The sequence below is a fragment of the Callorhinus ursinus genome, unplaced genomic scaffold, assembly GCF_003265705.2.
Source record: "Callorhinus ursinus isolate GAN/ISIS: 27379988/994484 unplaced genomic scaffold, GSC_fseal_2.0 scaffold1207, whole genome shotgun sequence".
Taxonomy (NCBI): Eukaryota; Metazoa; Chordata; class Mammalia; order Carnivora; family Otariidae; genus Callorhinus; species Callorhinus ursinus.
In genome coordinates this window covers 3,132-12,531 of record NW_027398262.1, presented here as the reverse complement: position 1 = coordinate 12,531, position 9,400 = coordinate 3,132, and the positions used below count along the sequence as shown (strand labels likewise).

The 9,400-nt window shown below is 49.2% G+C and overlaps 1 pseudogene; it reads left to right on the top strand.

Moving 5' to 3' along the window:
* Positions 1-593: 593 nt before the first annotated feature.
* LOC112818105 (histo-blood group ABO system transferase-like) lies at positions 594-4,692 on the top strand (annotated as a pseudogene).
* Positions 4,693-9,400: the final 4,708 nt, after the last annotated feature.

The window sequence follows — 9,400 nt, the reverse complement described above, 5'->3', positions numbered from 1 at the left end:
AGAACGTGGGGCGGCGTCCACTCAGACAGGAGCCCGGCCTCCTCAGGCCCCACCGCGGGAGGAGAAGGTGAGGAGAAGCCGTCTGAGCGGGGACCACTGAGGGGGCCCGAGCTCACAGGACTCAGCGGAGGAAGGGCGGGTGCACAGTCCGTGGGGTGTCCGTGGCTCTGTGTGCGGTGACGTGGGGTCCCCGGGGTGCCGTGCGCGGGGCTGTCGGGGCTCCCCTCTCTGGCCTCGGATCCGCTCGGCGGCCCCCGCGTCCGTGTTCACGCGCACCCGGATTCGGTTCCTGGGGCTGCTCCCGCGGTCTGCGGCCCGGGCCGCCCGCCGCTGTGCTCCTGCTCCGCCGCCTCGGCCCCGACGGCTCCTCCCCGCGTCCACACCCGCGTCAGGGTTGTGGGTTCCGTGTCTGCGAAGACCCCGCTGGAGGCCCGTAGCGGCGGCGCGGACTCTGCGGACGGCTGGGGGAGAGTAGACATGTTCGCAGCGTCCGCTCTTCCCTGAGCGCAGGGTGTTCTCCCGGCGTGTCTCCCTCGACGTCTGCGGTCCGTGTCTCACGGGCTCAGAGAACAGGTGTGTCAGCTCCTGGGGACATGTACTCCTCGGTGTGTGGTTCTTCTCGATGCGGCTGTGAAGGAGCCTGTTCTCAGCGGGTCTCGTCCTGATGGTGTGTGAGGAGCGCCTGGAAATGCACCGGATTTTTGTCTATCGGTTTTGCTCCTTGCCAACTTATCGAATTTATTCGTTCTGTTAACCTTAAGCTGAAAGTGCCGGTCGTTTTACCAGCAAAATGGGTTTATTTGGGAAGAGCAGAGACTTGCCATCCGGGACAAGCCAGCTCCAGCCACATCGCGGACGAGAAAGGAAGGAGAGGAACAGTATGTCGTGCAGAAGGAGGAGGAAGCGGGCAGCGCCGTTCCGAAGGGAAGTCCGCCGGAGAGAAGCAGGCTTCGGGGTGACGGCGGCTCGCCCCGCGGAGCTGCAGGGAGCGTGGAGTTCTTGGAGGAGCGGACACCGGCGTCCTCCGCTCCGGGGCCTGTGACTGATGGGTGTCTGCTGTGGAGGCTTCCGACCCTGGGTCTGTAACTGACGGCCGTTCCCGTCACTGACCCTGAGCGGCGGGCTCCCCCCTCCGGCCTCCCCGCTGGCGTCCCCAGTCCACTTTCCTGAGGTGCCCGTCTTGCATTTTCACAGTTCTAACCAGGTTTTGGGGGAGGGTTGTGGAAAATGGGAATTCCAGATCCCACTGCTTCTACTGCACCCAAGACACAGGGGCTGCTGATTTAATCCTCCCACGAGTCTCTCGCTACCATGTGGCCTCCTTCAAGGGCGAGTGGGCTCTCCGCGGTGGGGGAACCGGGTCTGGGAGGGCGCGGCCTCCGTCACAGTTTGATGTCGTCTCTGCTTCCGTGACCTGGTGCTGACGTGGTGGTTTGAAGAGTAGTGGACTCTGCGGTGATTTCAGAGTGCGGTCAACCTGTCACCGCAGCGCAAATACGCTTTATCTCCACACTCAGACCCCAGCTGTCGTCTCCTTACCACATTTACCACTTCACACGGGGTGCTTCAGGCCGTGTTACCCCCGACGGGGACACTGTCCCGCGGAACCACCACAGAACCCTGACAGAGGAAATCATCGCGGTGCCCACGTTATAACCCAGACCACGGGCCCACTTCCACTGCCACCACCTGCCCCATGGTCTGAAAAGTCTTTCTCCATTCGGATCCAGGTTTCTTTTTCTGGAGCTGCTCCCAAGACTTTCCGTTATTTGCACAACCCTGAGGGATTGAAGGAGCACAGATGGCTCTAATCTGAGTGGTATTTTCTCTCTGACTTCTGTCACTTGGGCTGTTTTCAGTGTCCATCCATGTTGTGACATGCGTCAGTCCTTCATCCACTTTTTCACTGTGACTATTTATTAGTCAATTAATAGTCAATTTAATTAGTCAATATTAATAGTCAATTAATTTCACTTCACTATTTATTAAACATAAATAACCTTTACCACCTAAAACATTTCAGGTACACAATGCTCTGGCCTTAACTGAGTTCCCATGGTTGTACCTCATTCTCCAGAACATGTTCATTCTCCCTGAGGGAGACTCTGTGTGCATTAAACACCCACCTCCCCATGACTTCTCTGGAGAAGGGTCTATCCAAGTCCTTTGCCCATTTTAAAATTAGGTTGTCTTTTTGTTGAGGAGTTATAAAATCTCTTTACATATTCTGGACAACAGACTTACTAGATGCATAATGTACAAATATTTCCTTCCTTCTGGGGGCTGTCTTTTCACTTTCAGGATAGTCACTTCTGATGTACAAAGATTTTTTTTTTAAAAGCGAGGGAGAGAGACTGAGCAGTTGGGGCAGAGGGAGAGGGAGAGAGACTTTCAAGCAGGCCCTACACTCAGCGTGGAGCCTGACATGGGACTTGATCTCATGACCCTGAGATCATGATCTGAGCCAAAATTAAGAACCAGACGCTTAATTTACTGAGTCACTCAGGCACCCCGAAAAGATTTTTAATTTTGAGGATATTATTCTATCTATTTTTTTCTTTTCTTATGCTTTGATGTCAGATCTAAAAGCATTGGTAAATCCAAGGTTATGAAGATTTATCCCTATTTATTTCTTCTAGAGTTTATAATTTTACCTCTTACATTTAAGCCTTTACTTATTTTGAGCTAATGTTTCTATGTGGAATGAGGTAAGGGTCCAGTTTCATTCCTCTGCATGTGGATAACCAATTGTCCCCCAATGTAATGTTGTCCACCCTTGTCAAAATTCAGTGGACCATAGATGAAGGGGTTTATTTCTGGGCTCTCAGTTCAATCCCACTGATCTGTATGCACACCTTTTTTTAAAAAAGTATTTATTTAAAATTTTCTAAAATTTAAATTCATTTAACATATAATGTATTATTTGTTTCAGGGTGTATGCATACCTTTATGACAATATCACAACATTTTATTTACTGTTGCTTTGTATTAAGATTGAACTTTGGAAGTATGACCTTTCACCTTTGATTTTCTTTTTCAAGATTGTTCTGGCTATCTTGTGGTCCCTTGAAATTCCATATGACTGTTAGGATTAGCTTGTGCATTTGTTCCCAAAGGCCTTTGTGAATTTTCTTGGGAACACATTGAATTTCCACATTGTATTGTGTACTATTGCCATCTTATCAATAGTATGTCTTTTCATTACCATGGGGTATCCTCAGAGTTATTTAGTTTTCCCTTTCTTTCTCTCAGCAATGGTTTGTAACTTTCAGTGTACAAGATTCACGTCTTTATTACATCTATTCCTAAGTATTTGGTCAATGTTGATGTTGCCTAAAATGGAATTGTTTTCTTGAATTCCTTTTTGGATGATTCATTGCTAGTGTATACAAATAAGAGAGATTTTTGTGTATTGATATTTTGTCCTGTAACTGTGCTGAATTAGGTAACTGGCTGTAATCATTTTTTGTTGATTGTTTTAAGAAGCTCTCTGTATAAGATGATGTCATCTCTGGTCTCTGAATAGACCTAGTTCTACTGTTTCCTTTCACATGTGGATGCCTTCTTTCTTGCCTTATTGTTCTGGGTAGAACTTTCAGTACAATACTGAGCAATGAGTGAAAGCCAGCATGATGGACTTGTTTGTGATTTCAGAGTAGAGCTGTTAGTCCTCAAAATTGAGCATGATGTTTGATTAGGGTTAGGGCTGGGGTTAGGGTTAGGGGTTAGGTTTAAGGGTTAGGGGTTAGGGTTAGGTTTAGGGTCTCCCTGTCAGCTGTACAGAGACCATTCTCCTCCGGTAACAAGATTGATCGTTTCAGAACATAACCTTGAGCCTCTCTGTGATCCTTTCCCCACTTGCCTGTCCTCTCCAGCCTCACCTCTCCCACCATAGCCCCGCCTCTGGGGGCCACCCAGGTGTGTGGTTGTCCCACATGTGCCTTGGGCCTGACTCCAATCCTTTACATTCTCTGTGCCCTCTGCCAGGAGCACTCTTCTCTCCCCTTGCATCACATCTGGCTTGTTCCTCCATTGGCTGTGCGTCTACTTGCTCCCTGGTAACCTGACTCATGTTTGCTGGGTGTTGTGCTTGTCCCCTATTTCAATATAGTACCCGCCTTCCTTGTGTGAGCGATTTACTAAATTGGTCTTCACCGACCAGCTGGTTGCTGTGTCCCGTGTGCCCCTCCAGGAGCACTGAAGGTGGTGGTCCTTGAGGTCCGCGGCACCCCGTGCTGGCAGGATGTGTCCATGAAGCACATGGCGATGATCAGCTGCTTCTGCGAGCAGCGCTTACTCCATGAGGTGGATGACCTGGTGTGCGGGGACATGGACATGAAATTCTGTGACCACGTGGGCATGGAGAGCTTATGCCCCCTCTTTGGCACCCTACACCCCGGTTTCTACTGGGTGGCTCATGAGGACTTAGGCTATGAGCACTGGTCCCAGTCCCAGGCCCACATCCCCAAGGACCAGGGCGACTTTTACTACCTGGGGGCCTTTTTTGGGGGGTTGGTGGCGGAGGTTCACCGACTGACCTCGGCCTGTCACCAGGTGATGGTGGTCAGCTGGGCCAATGGGATCCAGGCCATGTGACACAATAAGACCCACCTGAACAGGTACCTGCTGGACCACAAGCCCATCAGGGTGCTATCCCCGGAGGACCTGTGGGACCCGCAGCTGCTGGGCTGACCCTGGGTCATGAAGAAGCTGAGATTCGAGCTGTGCCCAAGAATCACTGGGACACCCAGAACTCATGAGGGGCTGTCCCCATCTCCATCAGGGGGTGCTGCCCTCAGCAGAGCCATCAGAGCAGGTTCCTACTTCTGTCCCCTCGAGGGAGACTGTAGAGCCTAACACTGCCTGCACAGGCATGTCCAGTGCCCCAGCCGCACCAGCTCACAAGAGGCCTGCCTGGGGACACATGGTCCTTTCTTTGTGTTCACTACATTTTGATAACTTCTGCGACATTTGCAGCTGTGAACGGCTCCAGTTTTATGTCAGATGTTTTTCTGTGTCAATGCTGAGCAACCATTTTTAAAAAGAACAGTTGAGGGAAAAGGTTTTCTCCCTGGTTCTAAACAGACACTGCCTAGTGGGGCTGGGAGCAGCCCTGTAGCAGCTATGGAGCCAGAATGGGTCCTGGTTGGATCTTCCCTCCCATTCCCTGCACCTTGCTGTGGCCATGGGGCTTCAGGGTCAGGGTTGCACCAAGCCATCTCTCAGAGCCCCAGTGCCCTCACCGCCAGAGGCCTTGGCCATGCCCACTAGCTCAGCCTCCAGGAGCATGGAGCCCTCTGGGTTATTTCCATTTCCTGCCTTGGATTTATTTTTTTATTTATTAATTTTATTTAATTTTTAAGATTTAAATTCATTAGCCAACATATAGTACATCAGTGGATTTTGATGTAGTGTTCAATGATTCATTAGTTGCCTATAACACCCAGTGCTCATCACAACATGTGCCCTCCTTAATAACCATCACCCAGTTACCCCATCGCCCCACCCTCCTCCCTTCTGTAACCCTCAGTTTGTTTACCAGAGTCCAGAGTCTCTCATGGTTTGTTTCCCTCTCTGATTTCTTCCTGTTCAGTTTTCCCTCCCTTCCCCTGTAGTCCTCTGTGCTATTCCTGACATTCCACATATGAGTGAAACTATATGATAATTGACTTTCTCTGATTTACTTATTTCACTTAGCATAATCCCCTCCAGTTCCATCTATGTCAGTGTAAATGGTAGGTATTCATCCTTTCTGAGGGCTGAGTAATATTCCATTGTATATATGTACCACATCTTCTTTATCCATTCATCTTTTGAGGGGCATCTCGGCTCCTTCCACAGTTTGGCTATTGTGGACATTGCTGCTATGAACACTGGGGGGCAGGTGCCCCTTCTTTTCACTACATCTGTATCTTTGGGGTCAATACCCAGTAGTACAATTGCTGGGTGGTAGGGTAATTCTATTTGTAATGTCTTGAAGAACCTCCATACTGTTTTCCAGAGTGGCTGTACCAGCTTGCATTCCCACCAAAAGTGTAAGAGGGTTCCCCTTTCTCCACATCCTCACCAACATTTGTTGTTTCCTGCCTTGTTGATTTTTGCCATTCTAACTGGTGTAAGGTGGTATCTCATTGTGGTTTTAATTTGTAATTCCCTGATGGCTAGTGATGTGGAGCATTTTTTCATGTGTCTGTTAGCCATTTGTATGTCTTCTTTGGGGAAGTGTCTGTTCATGTCTTCTGCCCATTTCTTGATTGGATTGTTTTTTGGGTGTTGAGTTTGAGAAGTTCTTTATAGATCTTGGATGCCAGCCCTTTATCTCTAATGTCGTTTGCAAATATCTTCTACCATTCCATGGCTTGCCTCTTAGTTTTGTTGACTGTTTCCTTTGCTGTGCAGATTTTTATCTTGATGAAGTCCCAAAGGTTCATTTTTGCTTTTGTTGCCCTCGCCTTTGGAGACGTGTCTAGCAAGAAGTTGCTGCGGCTGAGGTCGAAGAGGTTGCTGCTTGTGTTCTCTTCTAGGATTTTGATGAATTCCTGTGTCACACTGAGGTCTTTCATCCAATTTGAGTTTACTTTTGTATATGATGTAAGAGAATGGTCCACTTTCATTCTTCTGCATGTGGCTAATTTTCCCAACACCATTTATTGAAGAGACTGTTTTATTTTCCATTGGGTATTCTTTCCTGCTTTGTGGAACATTAGTTGACCATAGAGTTGAGGGTCCATTTCTGGGGTCTCTATTCTGTTCCGTTGATCTATGTATTTGTTTTTGTGCCAGTACGATACTGTTTTGATGATCACAGCTTTGTAATACAGCTTGAGGTCACCTGCTTTTGTTTTATTTTTATTATTTTAGTGATTTTTTAATTAACATGTAATGTATTTGTTTCAGGGGTACAGGTCTTTGATTCATCAGTCTTATACAATTCACAGCGCTCACCAGAGCACGTACCCTCCCCAATGTCCATCACGCAGTCACCCCTCCCAACTCCCTCCACTCCAGCAACCCTCAGTTTGTTTCCTGAGATTAAGAGTCTCTTATTGTTTGTCTCCCTCTCTGGTTTCGTCTTGTTTCATTTTTCCCTCCCTTCCCCTATGATCCTCTGTCTTTTTCCTCAAATTCCTCATATCAGTGAGATCATATGATAATTGTCTTTCTCTGACTGACTTATTTTGTTTAACATAATACACTCTAGTTCCATCCACGTCGTTGCAAATGGCAATAATTCATTTTTTTGATAGCTGCATAATATTCTCGCTCTCTCTATATATAGATAGATATAGATATAGATATATACACACGCACCACATCTTCTTTATCCATTTATCTGTCAATGGACATCTAGACTCTTTCCATAGTTTGGCCATTGTGGACATTGCTATGAACATTGGGGTGCACGTGCCCCTTCGGATCACTACATTTGTATCTTTGGGGTAAATACCCAGTAGTGCAATTGCTCGGTCATAAGGTAGCTCTTTTTTCAACTTTTTGAGGAACCTCCATAGTGTTTTTCAGAGTGGTGTCTGCCTTCATTTTAAATGGCTATTTATGCTCGTGTTTGTGAAATGTGCGCACTTGCTCAGTCTGGATGCATGTCCCGTTGGGATTCCCCAGTGCCCACAGATGGGTCTGTACTTGTGCACTCTCTCTGGACCATCTTCCTGCACTGTGTCTTAGCAAGCATTTACTGATGCCACTATGAGCTCAGACACCCAACAAGGGGCAGAGCATGAGAGTGAGAACTAAGATACAGGATCCTTGCTCTTGGGCCCTCCTGGGATTTTTGATGGCCCCGTCCTCCTGACTCACTACTTTCCTATTGTGTAATAGACATACAACTGATACCGTTAAGCACGTTTCAGGGTACAATTCAGTGGCAATAACTATATTCACTCTTCTGCACCTGCCACCTCCATCCATTGCCACAACTTTGTCATCATCCCAAACTGAACCTCTACCCAGGAGACACTAACCCCCCATTTCCCCTCCCCAGCCCCACCACCCAGCAGCTCCTTCCACCTCTATGATCAGAGTGCTCTTCGTCCCTCACAAGTGGGGCCCAACAGTATTGATCCTTTAGGGACTAGCTTATTTCACATAGCACAATGGCCTCAAGGTCTGTCCCTGTGAGCCTGAACCTGACCAACTTTCCCCCCAAAAGTGTGGTTCAGCCCTCTCCTGTCTAAGCCGAACCTCCTCAGTCCCCTCTGCTCCCCTCACCTTCCTCCTCAGCCTGAAGATGATCCCAGCCAATCTACAGCCTTGAAGACCTGTTCGGTCTAGATGACAGGCACATACCCCGGGGGCCTCGGGCCTCACCTAAACCCCATCTGTCCACGTCAGGTGCCTGCCCCCCTCCCCCAGCTGACCACCTGCACCTCCCACAGGTGTCCCCATCTCAGGAGAGGGAAACACCAAGTCCAGACCCTTGGAGTCCTCTGGGACTTCTTGCTTGCTACCAACTCTCCCAGCAGTGAAGTGGCTACTGGAGGACATTCAATGTCCAAAACATTTAAAGGCATACGTGAGTCTCTGCTGCCTAAGGCAATGGATAACAGTTGGGGCAAATAGAAACCAAGCAGAATCACCGGAAGAAAGGCCAAGGAATGAGGAGCTTTAGGGAAGAAGGGTCTGGAAGCTCTGACGGCCCCTACCTGACCTTCAGATGCTCCTCAGTTACTCCTGTGCCTCTGGTATCTTCCTGGAACCCTGACATGGCTCTTTTCAGACAGCTTGTCCAGCAGTACCCTCAGTTTCTGGGAGGCGGATTTGCTGGAATCCGCAGTGTGTCCTGCTGTCCCACCAGGATCGCTTTTTGAAGGTGCATTTTCCGGGCCATCTGAGGAGCCAAGACTGTGGGTCTGTGACCTGGAGGGATTCTGAGCAGAACTGGTGGGATGGGAGGGCTGCAAGGCCCAGAGGCAGGTTTCCAGAAAGCCGACTGGGATCCCCGGCATCCTACCAATTTTGAATCAAAGTCCTGAGATCTTTAAAATGCCAGCAATGTTACAGCATGGGCCAGAAAAACAAATGTCCCTGTGCACCCAACCCCACCTAAACTATTGGCCATTTCTTGTCACTTGAGCTGAGGTCAAAGGATTGGGAGTCGGGGCTTGAGGAGGGTCCTGGGCCAGACTTTGTATCTGGGGGACAAAGGCCATCAGACAAGCTTGTGATGAGCCTGAGGAGGGGGTTTGTGTGGAGACCCCAGCTGCAGGCACCGCTGTCCATGGATACCCTCTCAGCCTGCCCCAGTGCACCTGCTGCTGGGGGAGAGCCTGCCCCCTCCTCTCTGCCTGAGGGCTCTCTCCTGCACCAGGTGCCTCCTCCCCTGCCAGCCACTGCCAGACTGTAGCCTGGGGGGGTGGCTACCCTGAGTTCCTCCAGCTGCTGG